Raw genomic sequence first — 16,798 nt, forward strand, 5'->3', positions numbered from 1 at the left:
TTTTATTTTTTTTTGCTCCTGTTGAGACATGTTCAAACCGTGCTTTTTTGTTATTTCCCCCCCAAAAAAACACAAAAAAACACAAAATAGTTTTCAAAAATAAAAAAAATAAAAAAATTGTTCAGAAAATTAATAAAAAAAATTAAAAAAAAGAAAAAGAATAAAAAAACAGTTCTTTTCAGAACTACCTTCCATTTATAACAAAATTGCTAAAATTTTTATACCCTGTCTTTCTTTTTTCCTCATAGTACGCTCCTCGGACCGCTTCCCGGTGCGCGTACCGGGCGCTCCCCACGCAAAAAAAAAGAAAAAAAATATTTATTTTTTTTGCCCCGCGGGGCCCTTTTAAAGCCTCCACATCAAACATAGGGGGTCAGGGAGGATCTACTATGCCCCCTTATGGTCATTTCCCCCTTTGTTTTGGCCTCCTCTTGTCTCTCGTTCCTACCGAGAGACAAGATGGCAGCCGCTCCGGACTGTTTAGAATGTTGACAGACACCGGAGAGCCAATCAGCTTCGCTTCGCGAAGTTCCGTTACGCGTCAGGTACGCGAACCGGGGCGCTGCCCTGAGCGCGCTTACAGATATATATATTTTTTTGAACGTTAATTTCTCAAAATCCACTGGAGCACATATATTGAGACCTAGCAAAGGCACATCGGGCTACCAGTCCCTACAATTTTGCCAAGTTTCGTTCAAATCCATTCAGCCGTTCGGGCTAAAAGTGAGGCCAACCGCCCTATGGAAATGAACATGGGAAAAACGCGTTTTGGGACCCCCCTTTTTTCTCGGCCCCCCCTTGACGAACCCCCCCCAAATTTTTAGGGGCTGCTCAGAAACAAAATGTTCCATGTTCCTGAAAGTTTCAGCCAATTCCGTCCACAAACGCCAAAGTTATTAGACATAGAATTTTCAAAAATCCCATAGAGAAAAAATCCTAACCAGATATACCTACTGGCGACCGCCAGTAGGTAATATATATATATATATATATATATATATATATATATATATATATATATATTGATATATATACATATATCTATCTATATATATATATATATATATTTATATATATATATATATATATATATATATATCTTTGCTCCTTCACAACACCGAGACGTTGCACTCACAGGCGGGTGCTCCTTGAAGTGGGGGTTTTTCTTTTTTCCTCATTCCTTCCTTTCTTTCCTTTGGTATTTTGTTACTTTATTGGTCACTGTTGGACACAGGTGAAGCAGTATGATAATGAGCATATGCCCATCCAGGGCTTAATGTCGGTTTTTGAAAAATGTCGTTTTTTGAAATATGTCTATTTCGTATTGATTGTAAATAGATATGCCCATCCATGGGCTTTATTTTGTTCAGTCATTGATTTAGTGATTAATTTGACACTTTAAGATGGCGCTCATACTAGGACCTGGTTGATTCTCATGAGTCCTTTTTTGCTTTTCATTAACCTTGTGTTCTTAACCATGACCAATATGGCGCTTCGGTAAACATGGATGAAGGTTTACTATCGAAACGCATCTGTTAAGCAGTGTTTGTTTGGTGTTCGAATAAAATAACCCAAACTGTCTCCCGCGAATGCTTTTTTACCGTCTGGACATTGGATATTGTCCCTGAGTACGGAAACGGAGCAGATATATATATATATATATATATATATATATATATATATCTTGTACTCGTCGGTCCTTCCAGAACTTCGGGGCCCGTGGAAAGTGGCGCACACGACGGCAGAGCTTACCAGCAGGTTAATTCCATGAACAAAACACAATCCGCGCGCTCTCAGAGAGAAATCAGTCCAGCCCGAAGTAGATGTGCTAGAAGTTGTTTAATACAGAACGCGTTTTGACTGCCCGCAGTCTTGTTCCCGTGCAATGTGCAAACCAATAAGTTTCTCTTAAGTAAACGGAATAGAAACAACTGACAGTTTCAAAGGCTGAAGAATACAGGTAATGTGGTGGCCAACAATGATTGTTTGTAGAATCTGTTCAATATAACAAAAGCAAAAACAGTTGCATCAGTAAATTACTGCCTGTTCCATGTAATGAAATAATAGATCATGTAAAGCGCACAATGCGGGTGTGCTGTTTTTAATGGATACTAGTGAGGTCATCTAGAATACTCTTGATTTGAATCAGCAGTGCTTCACGATCTATCCTGGCAAATTTAATCAACATTTCTAGCATGTGTTTTGAGCTTGAGGAGGAATTTTTAGACCACCTCTCAAGCATCTTGGGATTTGGCGATTCATAAGATGGTGTTGTGTACATTCTTAACCCTCTTGGCACCATGCTGATGTCAATGTAGTTCTGTAATGAACTTGCCTCCCATTATTTGGAGATTTCAGTTCTCTTTAATTTTTCAAGATTTTTCAGTTTCTCTTCAAGCGGTTGTGTTTGATTGGTCCTAATTTCCTTGGAAGCCCCAGACCCTGGTTTCCTAGTAAAGAGAGTAAGAGCAGCCACTCTCCTCTCACCCTCTTCCTCCATTTTGCACACACAACTTCAGCAAATGTCACTAAAAGGGATGGGTGTTCCTCTCACCTGTTTCAATGAACAGATTCTTTCTGCCGTGTGGCATTTCTTTCACTGAGGAGCCTAGTCAATGCTAATGGCTCAAGCAAAACGTATCCATCTTTAGGATATATACTTCCCGATCGTGTGTTTAAACGATATTTGTGCCTAGCAGTACACTGCAACTTGGTGTTACATCTTGTCAGGGTGCGCAGAGACGCATGACCCAAGGTTGTCACCTATACCGCAGGGAACAGGAGCACTGTGCACCCTCTGATGACCAGTGGACCAACCCCAGGGACAAGGCCAACAACGAGAACGGGCTTACCTGTCATGCCTGCTTACCTGGAGCGGAATCAGCGTCACAAACAAACGCTGTGGTTGGCAAGATGGACGTGGTTGGCAAGAACATCTCATCTGAAGGCGAGAGTAATGCGCATGCGCAGGAAGATTGTCGGAGCATTTAGGACCGCCTCACTAGCCCGGAAGCGCTTCGCGTTAAGCTAGTGTTCCTGAATTCGTTCCGGGTCACGGGGGAGCGTCCGAGGAGTTAGTGGTTGGCGTTTTCCTCCATCGGCGTTGTGCTGCGGTTCGTGAGTGCGGGGATTCATTTCCCTTTCTTGATTCTGTATTCAAGTTTGGTTGCTATATTGTGGGTGTCGAGTCGGCTGATTCGTCACCGTTATTTCACTTCTCTTTTTCTTTAGTTCGCATTTGCCCTTTGGTTGTTGGTGGTTTAGAGTCGAGTCTCTGTTTGTAGACTTCTCTCCGTGGTCGCTCGCTTGAGCTATTTCCTTGTTTCTCTCAGTAGCGTCGGGTTCCTTTAGGCGCCCCGTTATTTCTAGTGTGGATACTTACATTCCTTGTGAGATATTAACAAGGGATTGTACAACATTGGATATTTCTTTCGTGTATCCTCTGAGGCTAAGAGGTACAACAATAAGAAGATCAAAACTCTTCAATATAACAGGGGACAGAGATTATACACAACTTCCCTTAGGTATAAATACACATAGCCAGATCTATACACCACATGAGTGGGATAGGGAGAACAGAACTATATTAATTATTTGCTTTGTCTTATAGATACAGTTCCGGTGCAAATAGAAACCTGTCCTGTCAAGACGAGTGCAGAGTGCAGTGTCTTCCCCTCCTTTCCTTGTTGTGTTCCCCTGTTTTCCCCAAGTCATCACTTACGTGTTAGTTATCATTTCTAACACTGAGAGGTGATAGGGGCGAAACTGAGGGCTAGGCATCAGGCTCCGTGGCACTCCTGCGACAATTGGAAGCAAGCACGACAGAACGCGAAGCCCATTGTTTATTTGTCTCCCGAGTGCCATGGACCTTACACTAGCAGACGTAGCTGGGATGATAGGCAATCTCCAAGTGGAGACCCAATCCCTTTCTGATAAGGTAGAAGCGTTACAAAGACAAAGAGACGGAGGAGCAGGAACTAGTTCCCCCAGCCCCGTAGTCCAAGTAGTCACTCCTCAAACTATACCATTAGCCCCTCCAGAAAGATACTATGGAGACCCTAATAAATGTGCCGCTTTCCTTACGCAATGTCAGCTACATTTTTTATGTAAGGCAGCTTGTTTTCCGAATGATCAGGCCAAGGTGGCGTTTGTTCTTTCTTACTTGGGAGGTTCGGCTGCTAATTGGACAATTCCTTTAATCGAAAGAGACGATCCACTTTTGGTGGATTACAATCGATTTAAAAGGGAATTACGAAAGATGTTTGATAAACATACCTTCACCCATGCTGCTGATACTGAACTCTTGCACCTTAAACAAGGAAACAAAGATCTTATCACATATATCTCTACCTTTCATAGGTTGGTTGTAGAGGCGGATTGGCCACAGGGCAAACGTAGCGCATTGTTTTATAAGGGGTTAAGGGAAGAGTTAAAAGACGCCCTTGCTCATGTTGTAGATCCCCCCGATACTTGCCCTGAGTTGATAGACCTGGTGGTAAAACTTGATCACAGGTTAAACGAAAGAAAAAGGGATAAAGGACGATACGACTTTTCTAGACTAGGTCCGAGAGAAAAGAAGACAGAGACTGAAGTAAAAACAGACGAACCAGAACCCATGCAGATAGGTAGCATTAAGGGACCCCTGACAGAAACTGAGAAACAGAGGAGAAGAGACAACAAATTATGTCTGTATTGTGGGAAAGCAGGTCATTTCCTCAGGGAATGCCCTGTTAAACCTAAATCCTCACGCAGGGCGGAAAACTAGTAGACCTGAGACTGTCTGAGACTGCTCTCTCGGGTCCTATCAAACACATGGTCTCTTCTGTTTTGATAAACAACGGACATTTTTATATCATGACTCAACTCAGCTGATTTGGAAGTACGATAGACATACCTATCATGATAGATTCCGGAGCATCCGGGAACTTCATGGACACCCATTGGGCCTTAGACCAGTCAATTCCAACTGTACAAAAGACCTACAGTGAAGAAGTTTATACCATAGATGGTAGTCCTTTAAAATCCGGACCCATCACTCAGACTTCTATTAGGATGGAACTCACTATGTCACCCAATCACTGGGAAGAAATCACTTTTGACTTGATTGATTCCCCCCAATTTCCGGTGGTTTTAGGGTTGCCATGGTTACGCCTGCATAACCCCCAGATAGACTGGGAACACTCGACGCTTTCCTTCAGAGACAGATGCTGTCCTCATATGAAGGCTAGAAATACTCCCAATACCACTGAGAGCGTAACAGAGTCAGAAGACTCTGTGTCATGTCCCAAAGTACCAGACAAGGAGGTTATTTCTGTAACCCTTCCTTTTGTTTCTTCCCTGAATGTGGAACAACCCGATGTGGAACTACCCAGAGAATACAGTGAATTCCAATCTGTGTTTGATAAAAAGCAGGCCACCGTATTACCCCCGCATCGAGTATATGATTGCCGCATAGAATTACAACCCGGAGCCAAAATACCCACAAGTAGAGTACACTCACTCACTGAAAAAGAGAACTTGTACCTCAGAGAATATCTGGACAATATGCTTGAGTTGGGGTTTATACGACCATCTAGGTCTCCTGCCTCGTCAGCTCTTTTTTTTATACCCAAAAGGGAGGGAGGCTTGCGCTGCTGTATTGACTATCGCGCGCTCAATTCTATTACAATTAAGAATAAATACCCTCTTCCCCTCATCTCCGTCCTTTTGGACCAAATAAAGGACGCCAAATGGTTCACCAAGTTAGATCTTAGAGGGGCGTATCATCTCGTCAGGGTCCAAGACGGAGATGAATGGAAAACAGCGTTTTGTACGAAGTACGGGTTATATGAGTATTTAGTAATGCCCTTCGGGCTGTGCAACGCTCCATCAGCCTTTCAGTACTTTATTAACGAAGTACTGAAAGAGCAGCTCGATGTAAATGTCATAGCTTACATCGATGACATACTCATATACTCTAAGACCTACCCTGAACACCTTCAACATGTACAAACGGTTCTCCACAAATTACAAATGAATCAATTGTTTTGTAAACTTGACAAGTGTTTCTTTCACAGACACCAAGTAGCCTTTCTAGGTTTCCTGATTTCCGAGCACGGATTGCAAATGGATCCTCATAAGGTGTCTGCTGTGATGAATTGGCCTTCTCCTAGAACAGTCAAAGAGGTGCAACAGTTTATAGGGTTCGCTAACTTTTATAGGCGCTTCATCCACCTCTTTTCTGATATAGTGTCCCCTATCACTAAGCTATTGCGTAAAGGGGTGTCTTTTGTGTGGTCTGCAGAGGCAGAGAAAGCCTTCCAAACACTGAAATCAGCTTTTACTTGTGCACCCGTTCTGAAACATCCTGATCTCACCAGTCCGTTCATAGTGGAGGTGGACGCCTCCCAGGTGGCAGTAGGGGGAGTCCTTTCCCAAGCTGCATCTCCTACAGGGGAATTACATCCCGTGGCATATTATTCCCACAAACTCACTCCTGCTGAATCCAACTACGCGGTAGGGGAGAAAGAACTTCTTGCTATCAAGAAAGTACTGGAGGAATGGAGACAGTACTTATTGGGCACCCATCACACGGTCACCATCATAACTGATCACAGAAACCTACAGTATTTACAAACTGCTCGGGCATTATCCATGAGGCAAATGAGATGGACACAGTTTTTTAGTGGGTATGATTTCGTCATCCATTTCAGGCCGGGGAGAAAGAACGGGAAGGCTGATGCGTTGTCCCGCATGGGGTTTGATCCAGTTCCCATTGATGAGGAGCCTCCCCAGATTATTGGCCCTTGCAAGATTATTTGTGGGCTTACCTCAGAAGAGCAGTTGATTGAACAAATACGTAGTGCTCAGCAGGACCCTTCTTTTCTAACCTCGTTAGCTCCTCAATCTCCTGTGGTTAAGGAGGGGTTACTCTATGTTCTGGGTAGATTGGTGATTCCTACGCAACCCTTGCAACAACACGTCCTGGAGTTATGTCATTCCTCAGGAATAGCGGGCCATCCTGGGTATAAAAGGACTCTTGAGTTGGTGAGGAGATACTGTTGGTGGCCTAATATGGCAGGAGAGGTGCAAAAGTTTGTTCGTACATGTCATGTGTGTGCCCAGGGGAAGCCGTCTCATGAAGGGTTAGTGGGTCTACTACAGCCTATCCCAACCCCCCCTGAACCCTGGCATACCATGTCCATGGATTTTATAGTCGAATTGCCATGCACGAAGAAAGGTCATACCACTCTTCTTGTAGTAGTTGATTTGTTTACCAAATATGCTCACTTCATCCCACTACAGAAATTACCCTCATCACAAGTATTGGCCTCGATCTTTTTGCATAATGTGGTCAGGTTGCATGGTTTACCGGCCGTTTTGATCACGGACAGGGGGACTCAGTTTGTCTCCAAGTTTTGGAAATCGTTGTGTGAGGCCCTGCACATAGAAATACGTCTCTCCTCAAGTCACCACCCCCAGACAGATGGGCAAACTGAGAGGGTGAATCAGAGCCTGGAACAATTTCTCAGATGTCAAACGTTGCAAGACCAAAAGGAATGGGATGAGTTAATTTGGCTTGCTGAATTATCGTACAACAACAGCCACCACTTTTCTACCCTGTTTACACCTTTTTATGGGTCCCATGGTTATCACCCTAGAATCCTGCCTTTTGTCCCTACTACACACTGTCTTCTTCCTGCTGTGACTGATTTAGTGCATCATGTCCAATCTGTTCATTCCCAGATTCAGAACAATCTTGATAGGGCCAAGACGGTGTACAAGAACAAAGCGGACGCACACAGAAAGACAGAGCCAGACTATAAAACGGGAGACAAGGTGTGGCTTTCCACCAAACATCTGAATCTCAAGGGCGCCTGTAAATTTAAACCTAAGTATGTAGGTCCCTTTGTGATTTCAAAAGTGGTAAATCCTGTAGCTTTGAAATTGACCTTGCCCTCATCCATGAAAGTACATCCCATTTTTCATGTGTCTTTATTGAAACCTGTTGTGCCTGGTACTCGTATCCCAGCAGTTACTGTTCCTGTCTTGATTGACGATGAGGAGGAATACGAAGTAGGAGCTATTCTTGATTCTCGACGCGTGCGTCGTCGCCTCCAATATTTGGTGCATTGGAAGGGATTTGGTATTGAGGAAAGGTCGTGGGAACCTGCTAGCCACGTGCATGCCCCTCGTCTACTCAGGGCCTTCCATAGACGCTATCCTCAGAAGCCGAAACCGGTGGGGGGTGCTGTGGGGGGGGTATTCTGTCATGCCTGCTTACCTGGAGCGGAATCAGCGTCACAAACAAACGCTGTGGTTGGCAAGATGGACGTGGTTGGCAAGAACATCTCATCTGAAGGCGAGAGTAATGCGCATGCGCAGGAAGATTGTCGGAGCATTTAGGACCGCCTCACTAGCCCGGAAGCGCTTCGCGTTAAGCTAGTGTTCCTGAATTCGTTCCGGGTCACGGGGGAGCGTCCGAGGAGTTAGTGGTTGGCGTTTTCCTCCATCGGCGTTGTGCTGCGGTTCGTGAGTGCGGGGATTCATTTCCCTTTCTTGATTCTGTATTCAAGTTTGGTTGCTATATTGTGGGTGTCGAGTCGGCTGATTCGTCACCGTTATTTCACTTCTCTTTTTCTTTAGTTCGCATTTGCCCTTTGGTTGTTGGTGGTTTAGAGTCGAGTCTCTGTTTGTAGACTTCTCTCCGTGGTCGCTCGCTTGAGCTATTTCCTTGTTTCTCTCAGTAGCGTCGGGTTCCTTTAGGCGCCCCGTTATTTCTAGTGTGGATACTTACATTCCTTGTGAGATATTAACAAGGGATTGTACAACATTGGATATTTCTTTCGTGTATCCTCTGAGGCTAAGAGGTACAACAATAAGAAGATCAAAACTCTTCAATATAACAGGGGACAGAGATTATACACAACTTCCCTTAGGTATAAATACACATAGCCAGATCTATACACCACATGAGTGGGATAGGGAGAACAGAACTATATTAATTATTTGCTTTGTCTTATAGATACAGTTCCGGTGCAAATAGAAACCTGTCCTGTCAAGACGAGTGCAGAGTGCAGTGTCTTCCCCTCCTTTCCTTGTTGTGTTCCCCTGTTTTCCCCAAGTCATCACTTACGTGTTAGTTATCATTTCTAACACTGAGAGGTGATAGGGGCGAAACTGAGGGCTAGGCATCAGGCTCCGTGGCACTCCTGCGACAATTGGAAGCAAGCACGACATTACCTATGCGAAAACACTGCCTCTTCAATCCTCTTAACGTCCTGCTTCATGTAAACATGGCCGGTCCCTTTGTTGATCCTCATTCCATCTCTTGTACTCATTGCTCCTTCCAGACCTCCGGGGCCCGTGGAAAGTGGAGGGGCTCGGAAAGCTCTGCCAAGGAGTACATTATCAAACTCAATGTGAATCATCGCAATATACTGCTCACAGGTAACATCAGCGGTACCATGGCTGAAATCTACACATGAGGCTCAGAATTGAACATAATCGGCCTGATTCATGAAGCTAAATGCACTCGCAAATGGGCCAGATTCTCAGAATCTGGCCCTTTGCGAGTGCAATTTTTGCATTTGGGATTCATCATCCCAAATGCAAAAATCGCTAATAAAGGATTAGCAAATATGCGAGGATTAGCATTTAAGGAATCTCTATTAGAGATTCCTTAAATGCTATTCATGACACATTTAAAAATTGCGAATTTGCAATTTTGGCCCGCTATTTACCGAGAGGTCAGACCTCTCGGTAAATAGCAAAAACTTAGAAAAATGCTTTTAAAAGCATTTTTCTAAGTTGCATGTTGCACACACACATGTCCCTTGGACATGTGTGTGCGCAACACCTGTTTCAATTTGCGTTTCAGGGGTGCTACAGGGTGTCCTTTGGACACCCCTGGCACCCTTTCAATCGCTATCCTATTTGCGAGTAGCAAATTGCTACTCGCAAATAAGGAATACTCCCCATTCATTCCTATGGGCCTTTTGGCCCATAGGAATGAATGGGGAGTTATTCCTTATTTGCGAGTAGCAATTTGCTACTCGCAAATAAGGAATGTGTAGGAATCGCTATTTATTTAGCAATTCCTACATGAATACCGTTTTGCGAGTCTCTAATAGCGATTCCTTATGAATCTCTATTAGAGACTCGCAAAACGGTACCTTGATGAATCAGGCTGAATGTCTTTTGCACTGAACATTTTTGCAAAACCACTGCAGGAAACAGTGCTCTTCACGCCCTCAGCAGTCATCCAGAAGTCCTTAAATGGAGCATTCATTTCGTAGAGCTGCTGAGAGCAAGAAGAAACTGTAACAGCAAAACTGCTTACCAAATTCAATGTAAGAACATAATTAAGAGGTTCAAGGAGAGAGGTTACCCGTCATAGGTCCTGAAGAAAGCCAGTCACAGAGCTGATGGCGTTATTAGATAGGATACTCTCTCAGACCATGCTGCATCGGATAGAGACAGGGACACTGAACCCACAATAATGATTTTGACATACAACAGTGAAGCTGATGACATCAAAAGGATTATAGCCAAGAACTAGGATATTCTCAAGAGTGATACCATCATAGGGCCAAGCCTCCAAAACAGACCAAATATCACTCACAGATGCAGTAGGAACATCAGGGATATGCTTCACTGAACAGCCCACCAGAAATGATAATGGGCTACAGGGATTCTTTTCCTGTGGTCACTGTAAGGCCCGTAGAAATAGCCACCTCTGCAAAGAAATCACTCAGGGGAGATACACTAAAACGATTACTCAATTTCTTACATGCAGTACCACGTTTGTCATTTACATTATTGAATGTCCTTGCAAACTGTGGTACATAGGCAGAACGACCCTTATGGCTAAGAAGAGGAAATTAGAGCGTATGCGAGCCATCACTAACTTAAACCCCTGTTACCCTGTGGCCCGTCATTATCAAGACAAACATTTCTCAGACTCTACACAACTCAGTTATTTCGCCCTAGAACAGATTACTTATAATTTAGAGGAGGGGACAGCGTTCTGAAACTGAGATAGCGAGAGTCCAAATACATTGTAGACTTACAAACTAAGATTCCTGGGGGATTAAATCAGGACAAAGAGCTAGCGATCCATATCAGAGAATAATGTTCTCATCTCAGCACCCTGTTGTAGTCTTTCTACACTGGATTGGAAACATGTTCAACATGTACAGCATATGCTAAAATGTTTGTTACATTTGTCTGTTTGATTTTATTTGCGCTTTTCGTAATTATTTGTTCTGACATTGTTTTTTCTGGTTTCTTTTGCAGGAGTAAAGGAAGAGGCCCATCCACAAGGTGCACACATGAGCCACCTACCCTTTTCTTCATTGTCACTTTGAGCATGACAAAAATCTAAGAACTTAAATTGTATTTTGTTTTTAGTTTTCTCTGAGTATATTCATGGCTTGCTGTGGGAACTCTTTGGGCATTTGTCGTTGATGGATTCCAGCAATCCATGCTGATTATATATATATATATATATACAAGACCTTCCTGTTTGTTAAAGGTGAACTGTTGATTCTATCCCGGTTTGCTTTTCATTTGCATGGTCCATACGTATACCTTACCGGTGTTCTGGGACTATGCCATGAGGTGCATTTTCTGGGCACTTGAATCTTTAGATTCCCTATTCGATGCAAGTTTAGTGCCCTTCTGTGAGTCAGGCCTACAGGCGCATGTTATTTAGGCTGATGTTAGGCATTATGAGATGTATTATTTTAGAACCAGCAGCACGCATGCGATTGCGACTCATTCTGTTTTGCCTTTTTGCTGTATTTTTGCAGTGTTTTGCAATATTGCGTATATATTTATGTCACGGCTCAAGGGCAGACCCTTCCACACATGCGTATACTTTCTCCCAGGGTCCGTGTCTGAGGTATGCTACCGGTGTTTTTGCCATGTGCTTCATTCCTTACCGAGGCTGGGGCAAGCCCATATCCATTAACAACAGCACACCCGCATTGTGCATTTTACATGATCTATTACAACAGGCTGGAATTCACTGACGCAACTGTGTTTGGTTTGTTATATTTAACAGATTGTACACACAATCATTGTAATTATATACATGTCTGGTCGTATATCCACTCAATGATGGCCGCCACATTAACTGTATTTTTCAACCTTTGAAACTGTCATTTGTTTCTATTTCGTTTACTTAAGAGAAACTTATTGGTTTGCACATTACATGTGATCAAGACTGCGGGCAATCAAAACGCGTTGTGCATTAAACAGCTTTTGGCACATCTACTTCAGGCTGGACTGATTTCTCTCTCAAAGCACGTGGATTGTGTTTTGTACATTATATATAAATATATATATATGACGTTGAGGAGTATTGGTTTAAAACTGTGACGCAAATTTAGTTGTTGAGTTCAACATCGCCCATGAAAGTGAATGGACTGTGCTATGTCATCCATAGAAATGGTATGACTCTTTGAAATTGTATTATGGCTAGACCATGCTTATTTAAACATATATTGATATTTGAGTTAATCAGGGCCCGAATGACGCTTCCGAACCGTTAAGATTGTTGTTATACGTATCTTGCGTGCACAAAGAACTTGTTTAATAAAGTTAATTAAAAGCATGAACTATTAGTACCACAGTGCCTCATAATGGGCAATTGTGACTACTGAGTATAAAAAGTGAAAATAGACAAAGAACTGTGTATACTACCGCGACCAAGAACGAGAAGTTCGAAAGGCGTAGGAGGAGGAGAGCTTTTGCCTAATAAAGAGCTGAAACGACCAAGGTGTGTGCTGCGTATTCTTCGTTTGTTGAACTATATATATATGTTACATCCCAATAGTGGCCCGTGGTGGGAGTGCTGCTGGGCGCTGATGTGGGGCGGGGGAGGGGCAGGGTCGGGGGTAGTAAACTATGGATTACGGCCGATTAGAGGTAAGTAAATATAGAAATAAATAAAACAAATTATGTTGCGTGCGCTGCATCACATTTGGCAATGCAGTGCGCGCAACAAATAATCCGTAGTTTACTAACCCCACCCTGCCCCTCCCCCGCCCCACGGGCGACCACTTCTGTGTTAAGGCGAAGAAGGAACTCAGACCACCACAGCAGTTCAGGCAAGGTACGCTTTTATTTACGTTACTTCCACAGCCTGCAACGACGCGTTTCGGGCTTCACGAGCCCTTGATCACATTCATCTTCCTACACTTCTCTGTTACTTTTTATGTATCTTACACACCATGCCCGCCCTCTCGTTTGCGTGAAATGCTAGTCATGTGACAATGAAAAAGGAACAACAGACTATTGTGTTTGTTGTACTTCACGAACAATATATGAATGCTGCAATGCACATAGATATTTCAAGATAAGTCAGTTACATCTAACGTCAGCAAACAGAGTTATTAGTTTACGATATTTCATTTATCAATAAACAGGATAAATCCCAACTTGATATATCGAATATTTGTTCTATTAATATGTTCACTGTGACTAATCAGTAACTATGTTTGCAAACGTATTCCTTATTTACACACAACAGTAATTCTGCTGAATCCCAATTGTTCATATGACTAACAAAGTGCTTGAGTGCTTCTTATCTACAACTAGTGCAAATTTCTACAATAAAGTGCTTTCCTAAATGTGCAACAGTGCAAAGATAATAAATATAAAGTGTGATATGTGCATTATATAATAACATGGTTGATGATATTACACTTCATAGCAAATTAATTCCATATATTCTCAACAATAAAATGGTTACCTCCAGCCGGATTAAAAACCACTCTTAAAAGTATATACAAGATTCATAAAATGCCACAAAATATCACATCAACAATGTTTATATAAAATTATTGTTTTTTGTCAAATAGATGGAGAGAGTATATACTGTAGATAAAATATTCACAAGGGCAATGATCATATAGCATAAATTTGGTATATCTAAAATACAAGAAATGTAGTTGCATTAATCCCCTGACTCATATATTGAAGATCGCTCTGCTTTGTACATTTTTAAAAATTTTTACAGGAAGGTGTGCATATCCTCCGCAGTATTGAGACCACGTTGGCACTTACTATCTAGTTCGAGAATAAATTTGGTCTCCAGCTGCCTTAATTTCTTCTCTCTATTCCCGCCTCTTTTATTGTTGGGAACAGCACCGATGACATAGTAAGAAAGGAAGTTGATGTCTTTATTATGGCACTCAGAAAAGTGCCGTGCCACGGGATAGGCTGCATCATTGTGGAGGATAGCCCTCAAATGTTGTAATATCCTGACGTGTACCTGTAGCTTCGTGCTTCCCACATAATTTAAACCACAGGCACACGCCAGGACATAAACAGCGAAATCCGTTTTACAGTTAAAACTGCCTTTAATGGCAACAGGGGATGTGTCAAATGGTGTTTGATAAGATGTTTTGTTGCAACCAAATTTGCAAGCACGGCAGACCGTGCATCTTTTAAAACCCCTGGACGACTGTAACCATGGTGTTGTTTTTATCGTTTCAGGGGAGTTTTTGTCTAGATCATTGCCCATAGATCTGCCTTTTCTGAAGGTTATAACAGGGGAAGAAGTCAGCCGGTCACACAGGACATTGTCTGTAAGGACAATGGGCCAATGTTTTTGAACAATTGATCTATTTTTCCTCTCTGGCCATGAGTAAGTCGTAATTAATCTAGGATTGTCTGAGATGGTATGTTTTTCTGTAGATGCATCTTTTTTGAAAAGACTAGCTCTCGGTCGTTCATTAGATTTACTGATGGCATCATTGATGAGTTTGTTGCTGTATCCCCTCATTATTAACCTTGTGCGCATATCTTTAACACAATTGTGAAAATCATTTTCATCACTGCAGATACGCTTAAGTCTGAGAACCTCACCACAAGGAATACTAGCAATGAGGTGCCTCGGATAGGAACTGTTGGCATGTAATGTAATGTTTCCTGCCGTAGGTTTTCTAAATAAAGTACTCTGTAACCTGTTGTTCTCAATACAGAGTTAACCATCCAAAAACTCTATTTGCGTAGCATGAATATGGGAAGTAAAAGTTAAATTAAGGGTATTGTCATTAATCTCATCAATCAATTTCTGTGCAATTGAGATGTCACCACGCCAAATTATAAAAACATCATCGATGTATCTAAGATACATGGCCATGTGTTGCTCACACACCGTCTTATATTGGCGCTTGAGGACCTGTTCCTCCCAGCAGCCAACGTGTAAACACGCATAGCTGGGGGAAAAACAGGCCCCCATAGCAATTCCCCTCCATTGTTTGAACAGTACGTTGTTAAAAAGAAAAAAAATATTATTTAGACACCAATTGATCAGTTCAACAATGACTTTATCGTGGGCATAGAATTCAATGGGTCTGCTGGCTAAAAAATATTTAATTGCTTCCAGGCCCTGTGTGTGGTTAATGCCTGTGTATAATGATTCTATGTCTAAAGTTATTAGACATAGATCATTAGACCACACTACATTTTCTATTTTTGTAAAAAAATCCCCAGTGTCCTTAACAAAACTCGGGAGGGATGTTACCAAATCTTGTAAAAAATGGTCAATGTATTGACCAATGTTTTCGCTGGCACTATCAATGGCAGAGATAATGGGTCTGCCCGGAACCGGTGTTACTTCCTTATGTATCTTAGGAATAAGATACAAAATGGGTAACACCGGGTGTTCTTTAACCCCTTCGACGCTCATGACGAGCTGGGCTCGTCATGGCGTAGCCTCCTCGCACGCTCATGACGAGCCCAGCTCGTCACGTAAAGTGCGATTACGAAAAACCCAGCGTACGGGCGGAATTCCGCCCGCACGCATGCGGTTAAATAGAAATTTGTTTTCATCGTTAGATATTAAGCCCTCTCTTCTCCACTGAGCTAACATTTTCTGCAAAGCCATTCTAGCATTTTCATATTCTTTAAATGAAGCTTTTTTGTAGCATTCTTCATTCCCCAGCTGTTTATTGGCTTCTGCTATATATTGTTTTTTAGGCCATAAAACAAGATTTCCCCCTTTGTCTGATTTTTTTATCACAATGTCACAGTTATCACCCAATTTCTTAATTAGTTTGCCATATGCAATTTTCCTGAAAAAAGAACAGCGCTGCTTTTGTTTTTCTTAACACTCAAATTCAATTTTTTCAAATCATTTGTAATCATGTCATGGTAGGTATCAATTGAATCTTTTGGCATGAGAGGAACAAAACATGATTTGTTTTTAAATGGACTGATTCCTGCCCTTTTCTGAACAAAATCTATCTTGCGCAATCTTTCTTGTGTAGATAGAACAATGGGGTCCATGGGCTCACTATTATTTGACCCTTCTTCTTCAAGAAGGTCATGCATAGTTACTACACCAGGGACATCAGAAGCTAACAAGGACGGGACATCATCAGAATCATGCATATTATTGTCTGAAACACCTGTTTGATTTTTGTCTGCTTTTAATGCGAAGTATTTCTTCAGTTTAAGTTTACGAATGAAACAAAATACATCAATTCGAGTTCGTGCATAATTGAAGTTCTCGCCGGGACAAAAGTTCAAACCTAACGCCAGAAGTTGTTGTTCCACTTTGGTTAGAACAACGTTGGTCAGATTGACAATGCTGTTGTCTAATTGCGTTTGTTCCTTTGCCTGAACGTTTTCTTTTTTGTGGCGGTTTTTAAGCCTTTTGCGCTGGTATCTTCTGCGTTTGTTCCTGTGTTTTCGTCTGGCCTCCTTTGTAATCTCGGACGCAATGTTTTGAGTCTTTCCGCGACTAAAAAATCAAGTTTCTCGCTCATATTTAGAATTGGCCTTTTGTTAGAAACGGTTTCAG

The sequence above is a fragment of the Lissotriton helveticus genome, chromosome 8 (genome assembly GCF_964261635.1).
Source record: "Lissotriton helveticus chromosome 8, aLisHel1.1, whole genome shotgun sequence".
Classification (NCBI taxonomy): Eukaryota; Metazoa; Chordata; class Amphibia; order Caudata; family Salamandridae; genus Lissotriton; species Lissotriton helveticus.